This window comes from Aythya ferina (assembly GCF_964211825.1).
Source record: "Aythya ferina genome assembly, chromosome: 14".
Taxonomy (NCBI): Eukaryota; Metazoa; Chordata; class Aves; order Anseriformes; family Anatidae; genus Aythya; species Aythya ferina.
Genome location: NC_140312.1, coordinates 9,479,038 through 9,497,575, shown reverse-complemented (window position 1 = coordinate 9,497,575; position 18,538 = coordinate 9,479,038). Strand labels below are relative to the sequence as shown.

At 40.6% G+C, this 18,538-nt stretch overlaps 1 long non-coding RNA gene across 2 annotated transcripts; it reads left to right on the top strand.

The window, feature by feature from the left end:
* The first annotated feature begins 15,897 nt into the window (after positions 1-15,897).
* Positions 15,898-18,338, top strand: LOC311444803. Of its 2 annotated transcripts, XR_014698077.1 has the most exons (4): positions 15,898-15,943; positions 17,364-17,476; positions 17,606-17,677; positions 17,987-18,338. It is a non-coding gene; the product is annotated as an uncharacterized lncRNA (long non-coding RNA). The 2 variants fall into 2 exon arrangements; XR_014698078.1 differs by having other exon boundaries at positions 17,606-18,338.
* The last annotated feature ends 200 nt before the right edge of the window (positions 18,339-18,538 follow it).

The following is an 18,538-nucleotide window of genomic DNA, read 5'->3' as shown; positions in this document are numbered from 1 at the left end:
ATAAATAACATAATATAAAAATAAAATAAAACATGAGACGACACCAATGTTATCTGTGCTACTGGTGGAAATTCTGAAAAGACCATCGGCCATTCACGTAGACAATGACACCCAGCTAAGTCAGAGCAGAGCTTCCTGAGACCTTTCCCTTGGGAGCTGAAAGGGAACTGGAGAGGAATTACCCCAGCCAGAAGTTCAGTTGCTGTAGCAGGAGCCTCAGCATCCCTGTTTCCAGCAGGAAGTTTTGCTTTGGTTTTACAGGTGGTAAAGTTCTGCATCTCCTCTTCAGGTTTGCAGACTATGTCCCTTAATCAAGCTTGTTTTGTTTCTGCTTTCTGTTTCTCTAACCTTGTTATTACACCCTGTGTGTCACGCACAGGACAGATGTATCAATACAGGGATTCCCTGAAAATGAATCACCATGTGCCCCATGGGATTCGGATAAATGGACTGAATCACACTTTCTTCACCTCTCTGGACTCCCATTTCAAACACACTTTCCAGCCCTCAGATGAAGGATAAAATACTGTTGTTTCCAAGCGGTTTTGCCCTGATCAGGAAGGAGCGATGCTGAGATTTTTTCTCATACGAATAACTGTCTGATGCTTCTTAATGGGCTTCACCGTCAGCAGCACCTGGCAGAATCTGTGCCGTTTTGGGTTTTGGCAAGGACTGTCTCTTTGTATATAGATAGCTACACACATATAGCTTCTAGCAGAGTTGTAAGTATTACAGAAATAAATACATGACTGACTATGTGGTGGAGATGCCGTTCCCACCCCTTATCCATCACAAACAGCTCTCCCTGATGTGTGCTGCTCTTCCACAGCTGATGGGAAAGGGAGCTGCAAACTCCTGCATGCCAGAGTGCTCAGAGTCAGCAACCGGCACCATAGCTCCCAGCTTACACAGTTACCACGCGATGCTGTTTAATACCAGACCAATGAGGTGAATAAAACCTACAAAAGTTTATGGTGTGTAAATTACTGTTGCACCCTGCCCTCTGCCTCTGCACTGAACTGCCTGCACCAGAGATGTATAAATGAAAACAGTCCCTTTCCATGCAAGGCAGCGTGAGTTTCGGGGGCTGGAGAAATTACTGGGCAGTTATAGTGAGGTGGGAAGTTGGAAAAAATGTCCCAGCCAGTTCAGGCTCTTGATATCCCATCCTCTGAGCATCTGACTCTCAGGCATCTTTGCAAAGAGACTTCTCTGGAGAGCCTCAGCTGGAGGCCATGGGTCTCCTGCTAAGCTCTCAGCACTGACAGCAGGAGCAGGGAGCAGCACTGTAGCCTTTGGGAGGGAGAAGGGAAGCAAAGCAGTGAATAGGGGAAGCAAACAGCTAATTCAGGGATTTGAGCAGAGGGTAAGGGTAAGGAAACCAAACATGCTTTGGAGGGAAGCTCTACTGGAGGCTCTGCATTACAAGGAGTGTTGTTTTGCCTCTTCTCAGCTTTCAAAAATGTCACTGTTGTGTAACCTGAATAGCTGCTGGCTGTCCTGTATCTAACATATTTGAGAAGACTGGAAAATTCTGTTTCAGAGTATGTAAAACTACCAAGGAAACATGCCATTGTAGACAGGCATCTACAATTCCGCTCAACACATGAGAAGCGCTGGCAGCTGCTGTGTTATCTTTGGAGCCATTGCACAGTCTGTCAAACTGAAAACACGACAAAACATTTTGAGTAAATGCTGAAACTTTTATGATCTCTTGGGGGGAAAAGAAGTTTCAGATAGTGTAATCTGATGAGTGTGGTACAGATGAAGAGATAGACAATGCCTGTTAGAAGATGCATATGCATGTTATAAAACGAGAGGCTATATCTGGCTCCATGCTTACAATAAGATCTGTGAGCGCAGATTCCTTTAACTATTCAAAATCCTGCTGTTCTAAGTAGGACCAGAGTGACTTTTTTGAAGCATACTTGTTTGGAGGAGGCACATCTTTTCAAAAGCTGGCGTCAACCCTGGGTGGCTCGTGTGCTTTTTTAGTAGATGACTAGCTTCAGACATGTCATTTCTCTTCCAGTGCCTCTGTTTCCCTTTCTGTAAGACAAAGATAGTAAAATCACTTGCATCATAAAGAGTTTCGGTATTGAAAATGTGTTCTATCTGGGGCAAAGATTTGTTGTTCTCATGTTTCCAGATACGTAATAGGCCACTGCAAGTTTAAGGAAGCATTCTGAGGTGTTAGTTAAAAATAGTTAACAGTATTAAAAAAAAAAAAAAAAAAAAAATTAACTTGGAAACATCCAGGGGCTATGTTTTAAAAATAAACTAATACATAGCTATAGCAAATAGCAACGTTTGCCAACACTCTCAGAGAGCTTCAAGAGCTACAGATAAGGCTGATCCTGCTGAATCCAAGGGAGTCATAAATGCTCGGCATCTTTCAGAATCAGGCCCTCCTATTCCAGTGCAAAGGGAAGAAGCAACTCTCAGCATCACATCAGCCCCTGCAGATGTGGTCTGCTTAATGGTGACTGCGTGCAAAGGCATGGCTCACAGACAATCAAACAGTTGTTCAGATGAAACTGGGCAAAGGCAGAGAAACATCAAGTTAAAGGTCATCTGCAAATCTCTCATTTTCTCCCCTTGCTTTGCCTCCCACAGAGCTTGTGAGTTTGTCTCATCTTTCTGTGAGTTGTGCCAGCCCTGTGCTTTGCTGGCGCTCTGGCTGCATCATTGCTGATGAGCAAAGAGGTTCTCATGTAGACACTTTGCACAGTCAATTAGTAAAGTAATTGAGTGCTCTTTGGGATGAAAGGTATAATACACATACAAGATTATTCACCATTTTCATTACATGCCATATCCGGGAAGATGCAGGAATGCAATGCATCTAGACACTTCATGGTGAGGTAACTCTGAATGACCTGCTTTTCTTCATTTACATCTGACTCAGTATCATTTGAATACTGTGCTTTATGTGTGATATTGCCTTATTGCTTTTACAACACCCAGAAGAAGACTAGAAGAGCCAGCAGGTCTCTGCCCTCAAGAGTTTGTTTTATCTGAGAGAAAATGAGTGGAAGGTAATACACAATAGGGAGGAGATGGGTGGAGACCTTGAGATGGTTGGACTGCAGTATAATCATTATTATTAAAGTCCTTATGGATATCATGGGAGAAATTAGTCTTAGGTAAGGATTTGAATGGAATGAGACTAGCTGCTTAGCAGGCCAGAATAGGAAGGCTGTTTAAGCAGAGAAGGGTGGTGTAGGGAAAAGATTGGGTTTACATACATATATATGTGCATATATGCATATACTTACATATGGCTATATATGTTTTATATATGTAAGGTTATATAGAAGATGATATCACCCAGACCAGTCTGTAGAGACAGAATTGAACGGATGGCACACATTCCTTTTGGAAGCATCCCATCATGTCTCCTCTGTCTGAGGCTGCTCAGAAATTTTTAAGATCAAGTTTTCAGAAGAAATGAACCTGCTGGACAAAAGTGGCAGTTTCTAGATGCCACACAGTTTTGGCAGCCTACCTCTCAAATGCTTGTGTTTCAGGGCACGTGGAGGTTTTCTGTACTGTGGAAAATAGGCAATAGTTGTGCTGTCTGGATTAGATGATTTGTTTTGTTATCCTCATTAGGCTTGAAAAGTGCCAGTTAATACTGGGCTACTGAGCTGCTCGAGTTCTCTGCCACAGGAGTGCACAACATCCAACGCTAAAGCTCTCTCTTGTGGTCGTGATATGCAAATACATGGACTTTATTAGAGGTGAACGCGGTTCGTAAACCACTTCAGCAAAACACTGAGCTCGTGAGGAGTTGAGAAATCATGTCTTAATTTTATGTTTAACTACGCTGACAGTTTCTACTCCTACTTCTAAACTGAGGATGTTTATTATGGAAATTATTGACATCTATTACTCTTCCAACATCAAATCTGTTACTTGAGAAACTCCATGCTTTTAAATGAGAGGTTGCATTTTTCACATCCATCACTAAAATATTTTTTAAAAAGCTAATTCAAGTGTTTATAACCACAACCTTTCCACCGTGTTTATCCAGCTTAGTTACAAGAGCAATTTTGCCTTTGCTGGCTTTGATTCCCATTGCTGAAGCCTTGCTTACATTTACGTGCTGAGCCTCTGCAGCCACGAGGGCCGTGAGAGCCTGGGAACAGCGAGGAAGTGCAGCGTGAGACGATGAATATGGAAAACAACTGGACACCCATTAGTCCTGCAGAAGCAGAACCTGTTCCCCACGGATGAAAGCTGACTCATGTGACATTTTTCTGACAGTGAGCACTGTCTCTGCTGATTAAGAATTTGTCTGATCAGATAGTGAAAGTCCCAGCGAGCTGCTGTGTCATCTCCTGGCAGTGCCGATGTTTCGTGCCACTGGGAATCCTGGTTTGTCTGAATCTTTTTGTTCTGGCATCAAGCTGGGTTTGAGTTCGGTCTTTCCTTGGCCAGAGGGGAGGTAGGAACGAAACCTTACAGACAAATCTGGATTGGTTTACAGATGCTCCCTAAATGCCTTGAGGTGGTCAGAAAGTCTCCGAGGCCGGTGGTGCATGGGCTTCCCTGCTGCTTGGCAGTGTCAGAGGTGAAAGTGTTGATCTGCCTTGAGCCTGTCTGTCAGATCATCAGGGACTGCAGCACAGCACGAAGGCTATCTGCTAGCCCACGATGGGAAACCTCTCACTCGCTCTGAGCAGTGACAAGGTGCTGTTGCATTCACTTTTCCTCCTGATGATAAGGAAAACAAAAGAGGAAAAAATCTTCCACAGGGACTGGGGCACGGAGACAATGGAAATGTCTCCTTCTATAAGAGAGCACGGAGACAGAGACAGGGAGAGGGACTGTTGGAAATGGGAGGGACTGAAGGAGCCTGTGAGGCTTACCAAAAGTGCAAGGAAAAGTGACACAGTGGATGGCATTTTGGGTGATGGTTGAGCACTGGAGCGGAATAGGCAACCTCAGCTCCCCACAGCTGCGACCACTGCTCCCTGAAACCAGGGACTTGTGTAAGAACTGTTCACCCCAAAAGAGCCCCAGTCCCAGAGCAAGCTGTCACTCTGCAAACATTTTTTTTTTCTGTTTAACCCAAAATAGAACTTCCACCTTTATGATACACTGCAACACATCTCTCCTTTTCTTTATGTTATGATCCCAGCAGCTCTCAAACAAAAAAGCAATTTTTATGGAAAGTTTTGAAAGCTTAGAGCTCCATGTCTTCTGTGGAGCTTAGAAAAAAAAATGTTTTCAGTATTTTAAAAAGTGTTTTTAAACATTCCTGAGATTTGAAATGCTGTAGACTTATCAATTAATCTTCCTTTTTCCTGTTTTGTTATTCCACGCCACAAAATGGATAGTGTTCAGATGATTCCCCTTTTCCTATTTAATGTTTAGTGAAGTTACAAACTTGATCAATTTTGAAAAGTTAGGTTGTGACCAATAAAAATAAAATGTCAATAAAAACAAATAAATAAAAGTCTATTTTCTCTCCTGACATTGAAAATGCAAAATAATTGCAAAGGTTGGATTTGGGCACTTTTACGTGTTCTGTAGGTATTTTGGTTGTTTTCCGAAGGATCATCTAAAATAGAAATATAGTGTTTCAAGTGGACAACTTCAACCAGTTCTGATTATCTAAATTATGGAGGGGTCACTTACACACTACCAGAGCTGATTTTTTAACAAAAATCCGCAACTTGAATCAAGATGGCAGGATGAGGCTGCACTCTGCCTTCTGCAAAACTGCTTATTAAAATTCATTTCATTTTGAACGAGCCTTTTATTTTCCTTATTGTTTTAAAACAAACAATAATTTTTCATAGACAATTACAAAATAACAATTCAAAAAGACTGGAAGAACGGGTCTGTTGAATGAATCTGAGCATACCTGTGATTGTTTTGAATCACTCCTGCTTTGGTAGAAAGGGACAATTTAAAAGATTGACGTGAATGCAGGACTTCATCCTCTGAATCATTGGCTCCTTTTAATGGCAACTAACAGCTAAACTGGGTCAGAGAGTGCTTATTAAAGGTGAGGAAGCTCTTAGCCTCTGCCAGGGCTAGATCCTTTGTCTTGTGTTGATCCAAAACATGGCATAGATGATCGGGAAAGACTTAACACACAGAAGCGTGATAGTGGGGTTAAGAAAACAAAGCTAACAGGCATGCAAAACCAAAACTGGGAATGCTGCTGACTTCTTTGAAAAATTAAGGCACAACAAAGGGCTTTCTTGAATAAGTTTCTTTAGAAGTTAATTTACCAAAACAGTCTGTGAAGACAAGAAATGTGAAAAAACATGATCATCTCCCGGTATTGTGACAGTTATCTTTTGTCCCCAATTTAAAACCCTCAGCAGAAAATGCCAGAAAAGCATCACATGTAGCATCAGCAGAGTCCCCTCAAAGCACACAGACATCAGTGGGCAGTCCTATTCGTTAGCTCTGTTATCCTCTGTGGACTCTGTGGACAAGGAAAAATGGTCTTTGAACTTCTCAAACTCTGAGGCACATTTGTGAGCTATGTGGGTCCGTGCTGCAACCATGTCAGTGCTGCTTTGGAGACAGGCAGACACAGCTCAGCACAGCTAATGGGATCAGAAAGGAATCTCCTGAAAAACCTCAAAACTGGACCAGCACCCACCCTGATCATGGAGAAATGAGCAAGTTTGCCTGCTCTTATGGGATAAAAGTATTCTGGTCCTGATCCATAGCTGGGGAAGTCACATGGAGCTACCTTCCAGTCCTTTTTCTGCAGCTACGTTTTTAAAGACAAATGTATGCTCTAAGGAAAAAAAAAAAAAAAAAAAAAAAAAAACACAGAGAAAGGAAAACCAAATCAGAATTCAAAATATGTTATTACAATAAAGCCAATATTTTTTCTATTTGTACATATGTCTTTATGCCCTTGTATAGAGCATTTTTTGTTAACAATAACAGAAAATCTCAGACAACAGAGATCTGATTTTTACATGAAGCAAGTGATTCATTTATTAAGGTCTGATTTTTTAAAAAGTTGTCCCAGGACCTACTCTGTAATTTTCCTGGTGTTGTTTTAACTTGGAGCTGAAAATGGAAATGATTATGAATGGCATAGTTGACAATAGAGTTTACAAAGAGATTATTACAGTTATTATTAGTGTATATATTCAGCTGGACATATGTTTGGATAGTAGACCTGGTTTTTCTTCTTTGTATTGTAACACCCCACGAACGATTCACATATGTTGGTGGGTTGTTGTGTGCTTGCTCAGAAAAATGCATATGGAAAAACAAACCCTTGTGTTTTGCCAGAAATAAAAGAAACTGAAGACAAACAGCTCCAAAGTTGGGCACAGGTGATTTAAATTTACCAGTAACACTGTCTTCATAACTGTTGACTTTTGAAAGTATGAGAGGAATGAAAGGGAACATTTCCTTGGTTTAATTCCCTGGTGTCATTCCTCATCATAATGTAATTTAAGCACTGCGTTTTATATTGTTGCTTTGCAGGTCGCCTGTTTTTAAAGGTATACTGTCACATAAAATCAAACAATGCTTTACCTTTGCAATGAATAACACTTCCAGCTACTAAAACTGATTGTTAAAATGCCATGTTAGCTCATTCCATAAATCACTAGTGAAATCGTGACCGTACTGAAATCAATGGAGGTTTGCCACTAGCTCCCATGGGGCCAGAATTTAGCCTCCAGACTTGATGAATACACAGAGCAAACAATATCTCCAATTACTTTCTTAGGTTGGGCAAGTGCATTCCTCACTCCTGTTCCTTTCCTGCTTTCATTGTCCCCCACATCTGCAATGTGGCACTTGGGCTGCTGGGTCGTCAGTGTGATGAGCTGCCAAGAGGCAGCCTGATACATGGGTGGTGAGGAGCTTCATCCTGCAAACACTTCAGCACATCCAGCGCTTTATCATAGAGGTGATTCCATTGGAGCCATAGGCCAGCTTTGTCATAAGTGACATAGCTGTGGCTGAAGTTATTACCCATTTTACATCCATGTGTCAGATGCAAAAACAAAGCACAAAATGTTTTCTCTTTTCGTTTACTAAGGGAGTGCGTAATAAGCCCAGAACTTATTTATGTTGCCTTAGACAATGAGAGGAAAATATTTTGCTCTTTGTTTTTGCCCAGATCATTCTAATTGCCTTCTGGAAAGTCCACTTCATAAAAGGAAAACACATTTGAAAGCATAGCTGGGAATTTCATCACTTATAGATTGAAAAATCATTTGTTCCTCTAATCAAGCTTTCCAGGACTGATGTGTTCACTACAGTATTCATGCTTCATCTGATGTAAATAGCAATCACGTCTATTTAATGCCATTATTTAAAAATTAGAAATAAATCTGAGACAAATCCTCAGATCTTACCTCCCCATAGCTCCAGCAAGTTTTGGCCCAAACTCAGTAGTTTATACTCTTATCACATACAAGCTCTAGAAGGAGTGGGAAAAGGAGAATTGAATGTCATAGCAAGGCATCAGCTTTGTGTCTTCCTTTGTGACTGTCATCCCAGGATCAGGGATCCAGGCAGTTTGTCTCTCTGGTACCTCTGCTGCTGTTGAAAAAAAAATGGGATGCAAGCAGCGCCCTGCCTCGGACTTGTCAAAGTCCCTCAACCCAGGACTCCTGCAGGTACGTGGGGTAGAAGTGTTCCCTTTAAAATGCTTTTCAATACAAGTCCACAGGCTTATTTCATTGCTGTCTCAAAGCCTGGAATCAAACACAGAGTGTATCGGATGTCTCCAGCAGCAACTAAACTCATGCACTCTTGTAAATCTCCCTCGTAATCCCCCTGCTGCTGACACTTTATTAGCCAGGCATTCCGGGCTGTGCTTTACTGGGGCACCTCTAAGTGATTGCAGATGGTATTGCTGTGCTAGGGTTCAGATGTGCTACCAAATAGCTGTCTTCATATTTTCCATGCTCTGCCTCATTTGTCAGATTGGTTTTAACCCTGTTGTGCTCAGGACATTGCCCACCTTAAGTAAGGAGCCATAGGTGGACTGTACACCGAAGCAAATGCCAGGTATTTTCAGTTCTGTGTGGATACTCCTCTCTGCTGTACCAGGGAACCTCCTTGAGTTTAAAAGCTCATTGCGTTGAATCACCAGCAATAAATGCTGAGCAGGGTGAGGAGACATGTCAGTCTTTGAGAGCACATCAGTGGTGGGAAGGTGGGAACTGCACAGAGCTGCCCAACGCAGCAGAGATAAGAGGTGATGAATCAACACCCTGTACGTTTGTTGGCTCAGATGCTGTATAGCTCCAGCTCTCAGCAGGTCTCTTTAGTGCACAGGCATTGGCTAAGCCAGAGGAAGTTTCTGGATTAATAGTTCCTATTAATGCCATGTTAGCATAAATACATTGCATCCAGACCTAAACTGGCTTGTAACACTCACACCCACCTGGATCTCTGCTCTGATCTGCCCCATGCTTCCAGCTCTGGGTTGGTGCAGGAGGGTGAGTTGCAGTTTGCCCACAGCCCCTCTTGCTGGGATATCTGCACTGAGAACACACAATACTGTCTCATTTCCTATCCACTCTTGACCCAAGCATCCACTGGGCATTTACACAGAAGGATACTGAAAAGCTGACTTTTCTATCTCTTTGTGCCTTTCAGTAACAATGATTCTTCAATAGATACATTCCTAACAAATACAGGCTAGAGGTCTGGGCTGCCCCTCCAATCTTTACATTCTGTGCTGCAAATCCTGCATAATCAGCAGAAGGTCCGCAGTGCTGGGCAGGATAACTGCAGTCTCACACCTTTCTTAACAAACTGGAGTCAGCACAAGCCACAGTGTAAATATATATATATTTTCTCTTCATGTTAGTACCAAATTAAGGCTCTTGCACTGCTTTTTATTTTTGTTTGTTTCTTTGTTTTTGTTTTTATTTTTTTTTCCAAATCATGTATGTGAAGCTGAATGTGTTTTATTCATATACAATGGTTTTACTCATATAAGGTAATGAGAATCCCAGACGGTATCTGCAAGTACTTCAGAATTAACAGCTATTTGTGACTAACGGCCTTTTGGATTTCAGGTTGGAGAAGCAATGCTGGTTAAAGGAAGCTATGTTAGAAATTTCCTGGAAGTGGACATACATTCCAAGTAGTATCCAAGGAATCTGTTGTCCCAACACTAGAATATTCAGCATATAAATTGCTTAAAAGGAGATTTTTTTTTTTTTAAATCAAGGTACGGCACTTGTATATTTTAAACCATTATTTTAACTAATTGCTTTGCCCAAGAAATGCATGCTGCAACCATTACAATATTTAAGAAAGGCTCATAATTGTCTAGTGAAATGTATACAACTGTTTTTATAACAGCTATTTTATAGAAGCTCTGATTTCTCTGATTAAACTGGGTATAATAAAGACAGCAAGCCTGGAACAGACAATTTGTGTCACCTGTGTTTCCAGATGGGCCCCAACATGGAAAGGCTTGCTCATCTTCACTATTAGTTTAGCTCTATTAACCCATACTGCCTGGAGTAACTAGGTGCCTATCAAACAAGAGCAACGGAAATTTCACTTATGATTCATTCTTTTTTCATCCATCCAAGCAAGCCCTGCTAAGCTGCTTTACTCCATAAACTGGACTGTACAAGTAATATGATGAAAAGCATCATAATTTATGTCCTGAAGAACATATGTCTTCCATATTGATATGTTAGCAAGTCCCAGATTTTGGCTAAAAGTTTTAGCCAAGTTAGGCATATGTGTTATTGTGGTTAATATGAATTTGTTCTCTACATATGGGCAGCAGGCTGATCTCACATCTTGTACTCAACAAGACTTACTGTATTATCATGGATGATTAAATACACATAAATTAAACATGCAGCCAACAGTGGCTCTTTTACTAGAAGAACATTGTTGTTCGTGCATTATTACAGCCAGATTTTCAAAAGAAATCAGCTCCCAGCTAGACTCCAGAAGAAGCAGCCTGATTTTTAGAGCAACTCAACATCTTACATGCTGAGCTCCTGAATATTTGGCCATGACTACAATTTGACTCCACCACTCCTTTGACCATAGCTCATGGTAATAGATTGACCATGAGATTTTCTGACATTTCTTATGATCCTATATTTTGCTGTCTATGAAGACATGTTTATTCAGATTGAAAAGGAAAAGCATTCTCCAGTACTGCAGGGAATTGAGAGGCTGTTGGTATCTCCTGCTGTATTTCTATGTGCTGTATAGTTTTGATCTCTGTTACCAAATGTTTTAAGCAAATCTTTTCTGTGTGTTGTGGGTTGTGTATTCCATAGCTACCACGGTATGAGTTGTCCTACCAACTTTATGGATCAAACATCTATTACATAGCTGTAAAGGAATGAAGAGGACTGAACTCATGTAGTGTATTGCTTTAAACCATGTAGGTATATTGCCTTATGTTGCTGGTGAACAGATGTGATCTTTTGCACGTTAGTGGACCTCAACAATTATCTTTAGCTGAAAAGATATAGACTTTGTCCATTTGGTGCAGAAAACTCTGCTGTATTTTTTCCTGTTGAAAAGTTCTTGGTTGTGGTGTCTTTGATATTCCCTTTTGGAAGCAGATCATTCCAGTAGAATGCAAAATTGCCTATACAGGGATCATTTCTGAGGAATATGCCGTTGTAAAATATTTTTTTCTATGCCATTAGCATGTGGTTATGCTAATAGAAGATAAAGAAGAAAAAACACAGATACCTTACTTAGCTTGATATATACTACACTACACAAAGCATGTAGTAGTCTAGCACGAGTGGATTTTTTTCTAGGGGACCTTGCTGTGATAGCTACAGTAAGAAAACAAACAAAACTGTCCTGATTTTTTTTGCCATGCCAAAGAAAGATGGCAGTGTAATATTAGTAATATTAGTAGGCTAAAGGAAGAGTATTCAGATCACTAAAGACTGATAAAATCTGAATGATCTAAGTGAAATGTGAGCTCATATCTAATGTTACACTTATATCTACATATGGCAAATATAAATATAGGCAGTGCAAACATAAGAAGTAATATTGTCAATTTTACTTAGGTATATTTGAGGCTTTGGGGATGTGTGGGTAGGTGTCCATACTCCGCATGATTGAGCTCTGGTCCTGCAAGATATTACAAACAGGTCACCAGCAAAACTGACCTTAATAAATTTGTTTCCTTAATGTTTTCCATAATTATTGTTGGATCTACTTTTGCTCTTATGTCAGCAGAAAATGAGATGAGAAGATTTAAGTCCTTCTGTACCTGGGAAACAGATGTAAAATTGCTTTGCTTATTTATGCAAGTTTAATCAATGATTTCAGACCTACAGAACACTCTCCAAAGTCCATCATCTGCCACATCAGCAGGTCAGAAAATACCATGTTCCTAAAGAAGCAAGTTAGAATAGGAGTATGGAGAAATTATTTTCCACTTTTTTGAGACCTTCCTCCACATTTCCTGCTTTCCTTTTCCCTTGTGGCCTCTGTTGAGAAGCATTGGGTAATGCCTAACCTAAATGTTGCTTTAGTCACACACCACTAGTCACCCAGAAACCATCGAATGTTATTAAACTGCAGTCATTTCTCCTTGGGTTCCATCAATTATCAAGACTAATGGTAGAAGGGTTCAGCCAAGGTTAGAGCACGTGTATGTCTCTGGGCCATGGGGAGCTCTGTATCATTGCTCTGAGCCGACATAGAAGGCACTGTGGATTTCATTGCTTCTAAGGCCATAAATCGAGAAACATGTAAGTTCCAGTGATTCCTAACTCTCCCTGTAGAAACAGGGAGGGAAGGAGGAGAATCACCCACTAATGCCAGCAAAAGACTTCTGAGAGCAGTACACAGCAATTTCTCTAATCTGGAATATATCAGCAAGTTTGTTGCTAAACCAGGCCATTTTGTCTTTATTTATGTGCTCATCAGTTTTGTTTCTCTTTTGAAGTGTTCTCCGCTCTTCTGTGTGTTTCTCTTTCCATCACTGGGATCTTGGATCTTAAATTTGTCACTGTTGTGATTCCACCAAACAAACACTGAGCCCCAGGACTCCGAGAACAGGGAGGAAAGATGAGGATCTGGGAGGGCAAGGGCTGAAGATGAACAGAGAGATGTCAGTCCTTGTATCAATCTCTTTCCAGCTTTGCTGTTCTACCACTGCCTCATCCATGGCTCTGCTGCAGTTATGTTTTTGGTTGCACATGTCAAACCCATTCCTATACACCTTTGAAAAAGGAAAGGACTTCAATAGCTTTAAGTATGCATGCTCATGATACTAATTTTGCTGCAAGTGATGTGGATTTACAGTTAGTACAGAATTTGGCTGTAAATTGGCAGGCACTTACAGATTTGTACAGAGGGACTTCTGTTTCAACCAGGTATACTCTTATCTGCAAGTACAGTCTGATTTTGTCAACCCCTGTTTGGCCATAGTCTTGCTTCTACCAGACAGCTTAAAGTAACATATATGATGGGCTTGCATAGATTCTGAGGGTGAAAGTAACAAATACAAATTTTAAGTTCTTTGGGGGCTGCCTATTATTAAAAAGAGAAAGTGGAAACCTAATTAAAGCAAAGGTTGTGAAAAGCAATTTCACAATTTCCTTTCATTTGCCAATAAAAGCATTTAGATTATATATGATAGTCTAACATTTGTTCAAAAGCCAGAATTCCAAATAGCCCAGTATGAAGATCTATTTGTAGAAAATGGTTAATCTCATCCAGTTTCTAAATTCAAATGTGAATCATGAATTCCAGCAAATTTCCCACAACATCTGTATGTTAAAACCTTTCCCAGCTGTTATAAGTTTGTTCATTTTTCAAAGTTATTAAAGGATACGCCCCTGCTAATAATTCTCAGATCATGGTGAGATGCAAACGGTTTATGTATTTCAACGGAATGCTATTTTGCATTTACAGTTCTGCAGAAGAGAATGGCTTGTTATTTCCCAAGAGGCTGATCAATACTAGCAGGAATAAAAATGGTGATAACTTAAAGTGTTCTTTGAAAAATTGTCCAGGACTTCAAACCATGAACGAAACATAAATGCAAACTTAAAATAAGTTAAACTGTGTAAAATGCGATTTTAAAACCTTAAACAATCACCCTTGCCAAACCCAATAAGCTAGTTATGCCTTTTTAATTTGGCTGCAGTCACTTTAACTGGATCAGAACAATAAGGAAAATAAAGGAACCACAAAAACACATTCAGCTAGTGTAGCAAGAAGGTCCTTAGTGACCTGGTTCCAACCACAGTCAGCTGCCAGTTCTTCAACCAGCCCAGAAGACTCCAAACTTTGAAAATGTAATGACCATTTTGGGGCATGGCAGTTAGAACTCTCTGAGTCCTGTTTCTGGACATGAAGGATTCTCCTTCTAAGAATAGGTATATCCACCTAACTGTAAAAACACTCTTTTTCCATAGTTTGGTGAACAAAACAAAAATGTTTTTCAGTTTGCAAAAAAAACACTGGGTTAGCTGTTGTTGTTATTTTGTGTGTGTGTTTTATTTTTTTTTCTTGCCTTTGAAGTTACTTAATATTTTTTTTCTAAGTTTTTAGAAGTACATTTTCCAAGAACTATTTGCCCAGTTCAACACAAATTAGTGTACCATGCCAAGCACTATTTTTTTCTTTTAGCAGAGCTACTGTTCACAAAAAAAAAAAAAAAAAATCTTAAAAGTTCTACTGCAGGCTTTTTAAATCACACAAACATACTTACTTTCATTTAATTACCTCCTAGCACTGAATTTTGTGCTCTTATTTCCTTCTGTGGTGGCCAATGTAACAATGATTCCTATTCATTGTAAATACCATCATTTTTCTTTTTTGAAGATGGAAAACATAAGTTCTAAAACTTTGATCTTGTCAGTCGTATGATTCTGTGATCTTCTTTTCTCCTATCCAGAACTCTGAGGACGTATGAGACTATCTCCATAAAATAATAGCTCTTTCATATCTCTGGGCTACAACTAACCATTCTGTTTATGCAATTCCTGCTGATTTTATCTGTGTTAGTGCTTGGCAATTCTGCAAATTAGCACACAGATTGTGTATTGTGTCCCTGAAAAGGAGGAACATAATGGATGATCACTTTAAAAAAAAGATTGGTTTAAGGAAATTACTTTGCTCAAAGGGAATCAGTGGCAGTGACAGGGGTGGAATCAGTTTTCTGGGACTATATCCAACTGCTTTTATCCAAAAGGCTGTCCTTTAACATTTTGCCTCATTCACTACAGAGCTCCCACAATTGCTTCAAATGAAGCAGAGACCTTACAGGCAAGTTTTTGCTTTGATGTTGAGCCCCAGTGAAAACCCAGAGCAATTCTACCCTGTGCACCAATAAGGCAAGCATCCTGTGACCTTGCATACATAATATGTGCACAGAGAGAGCAGATCAATATTCTTCTGCCAACTGTAATACTGTTTTTTCCCAATTTTAAGTGTTTGATTTTGTAGCCTTAATAACCTTTTAATGGGAGGAGCAGAGAGTTGATTTTGTTTTGGCTCGTATCCTGGGTAAACTAAAAAAGCATGAAAAATGGAGTTAAGTTCATCTCAATGGGAGGGATATCCATCGGGCCCTGACGCGTGAACCAACAGCATCACTGAGACCCAGCTGTGAGACCCAAGCATCCTTTGCATGGACCACAGGTAGCAGGAATGAGACACTTCTTGGCTTTCTAGAGGCTGGCCAGGAGCAGGGACCTGGAATCCCGTAGGCCTCAGGGAAAGAATGAAGGAGAACCATAGTATTTCTAGTGGGAATAAACTCTTCATTCTGTTCCCTCAAACCTGTCCCTTCAGTGGCTTAAATCATAGGATTAAGTAGGTGTGTTTACCCAAATGATGGGTGTTAATGGTCAATGAGTCACCTAATTGGCTCCATATGATTGCAGATATATATATGCCCTACTGTGTTACAGTAGTAGCAGTAACAAAACCTTGATGGTCTAAGGATATAAGCAAGTCAGAGGTGGTAAGTAGAGGAATTGCAGCTGATGCAAGTGAAATAGACCTTCAGATGTACATAAATGAGTCTCTAGTCTATCCAGGAACTGTTCCAATTGACTTAAAGTTGTTCAGAAATAATCTGCTTGATCAAGGCCAGAGTGCTTGTACAAAACAGATCTCTATCTCTGGAAATCTGATTACTGATTTATTTTAGTTAGAGTTTAATCCATGACACAGAGTTTGTATTTTAACTGGAGGCACAGCCCAGTAGCTACCCTAAGCCTTTTATTGGTCTTTCCAGTAATGCATGTACTCGATGTGTTTTCACCCTGTGGCCTCCAAGCTACTTGGCATGGGTTGGCTTTTGCCTGTACCAGGTCCAGACAGTGGTGTGTGCTGTCCTTTAAAGTATCTGTCTCCTTGCCGCTATTGCTCACTAAAGAGCCTGGATGGGAAGCAATGTGCATGCAGTGTGAATACCTGGGGGATGAAAACCCCTTGAGAAACAGGGGGAGCATCAGTGCAAGTAATCCACTACTCCCTGGAGTCCAGATCTTGCTCCTCCAATGCTTCAGTGGAGGAGTCCGTCAGACTCATACACCAAAGGCACCCACACAGAGCATTTATCTAACTTGGCTGTAAAAATTATACGCCTGACTCCCAGTGTTGCCTCTGTAAAGGTCCTGCTCAGCAGCACTGCCCCTTGTGGCCTCCTGTCATACTCTCCAAAGAAGCTAGAGGGTCTCATGAGGCACTTGTGCTGTGGCATGATGGTGGGTTAGGGGGACACGTGAAAGCACCATAGACAAGCAAGGTCCAGAGCTGGAATCCTCATCTACCAAACCTGGTTTGGGGCTCAGTTTTCTCTACGTAGAAAGATCTAGCTAGCAAACCAGTTTCTAATGGACCTGTATCTGTTTAAGATGTTTCAGCTTGTCTGCTCTCAGGATCTAGAGTTCTTAAACCCACTTTGATTTTTGTTACTGGTTTTCTTTTGAAAACCTTAGAGAAAACAACCGGATGCCAAACTGCCACTTGAACAGAAATTTAAGGGAGAATGTTAAAGGATCAGGAATTTAAGAACAGCCCTGGACTGCAAATAGTTGTTAACAAAAACACAATATTTTGTTCTGGTGTCAAACTAACAGACTGAAACAGGCTCAATTAATTTCTATATAAACATAAGTATGCCAGTGCAAAGGTTGTGTTCTTTACATAGACATGTGAATGCAAACAGGTTAATAGAGCAAGGGGCCAGGTAAAATGAGAGAATAACTTGGGATTATTGAAACAAGCACTATAACTGTTGAGCCCTGAGGAAACAGAATGCTAACACACTTCATCTAAACCCTCCCATAAATAGTTTGGATAATTAGAGGCTTAGATTTATTGAAAACAATGAAAAATGTCATAATTACCTTTACATATTTTTCTTTCTTTCACAGGTAGAAAATGATCCCAGTAATTTGGTGTTCAGTGAGCAGGGCACATTCTGCATTGTTTTTCCACCACTGTGTCATTCTGAGCAAAAATGCTTCAGGGGAACACCACTGAACAGGTCTGTTCTTTTCCTTTTTATATCTTGTAGCAATTAGCAAGCATTTCACGGACCATTTCGGTCAAATAATGTAACTTGGCAAAATGGTGCCCAGTTCTGAAGGGCTGTGAAGTATTTTTCTTGTTCCAGATGGCAAGAGTTTTTTCCGAATGAAAGATGTCCTAACAGGCTGGAATAAAATCAACCCCAGTTGAGAAGGAGGTTTGCTTCTGAATTATTTTTCCCAAACCCAAAGTAGAAACTGATACTGATAAAAAAAAAAAACCTCTGTGATACTCCTTGCACAGCAGAGGGAAAACTCACTAGAAAACCAATGACCATGCTTTTACATGAGTCCATGATGAAGGTGGAATAAGCTACCAAAGGCCAATGAAGGCAGACATCCAAAGCCTGAGGCAGAACTGGGGCAGCCCAGCTATATGAGAATGGTCATATTTCAAAATAGGCTAGTCCAGCATAATCCTGTTTATGAAATGCAGGTGGAGTCTAATTCCGAGTTTGTGGTTTCAGCTTTAAAACTCATTATGTTTTGGTTCTGTACTCCTTGGAGACCAACTGACTCCTTGTACATTAACGTCAAGATGCTCAGATCAAATAGACAGCTGAAGTTTACAGCTCTGGTGTTCTGATAACGAGGCATGGATGTGAGACAATTCTCCTCTCTGGAAGCTGTCGTCATCCTGCAATCCAGAGTACGTGAACAATAGGCGTTCAGGCCTCGATATAAGGCCTGCTCATTCAACAGGCATTTTATGACTTTGTCTTCAGCGAGAGTGTGTGGTTTGTAAGATAGGATCTGGTTAGAAAAGACCAACCAAAGCTTGGATATGACAGCGAAACTAAAGAAATGCTGACAGATTAATAAATGGTTTTGGGAAAATCCTGCGGCATTTCAGATTCATCCCTGTATGTGTCATTTCTTTCTGGGTAGCTCTGGGTGACCTTATGCAAACCAGGCTGACTGTACCATGTCCCTTGGTCATGCTGGATGCTGAGGTTGCAAACTACCTCCCTCATGTATAAAGATCCCACCATATAAATTTTCTGGGGAAGTTGTCCAGA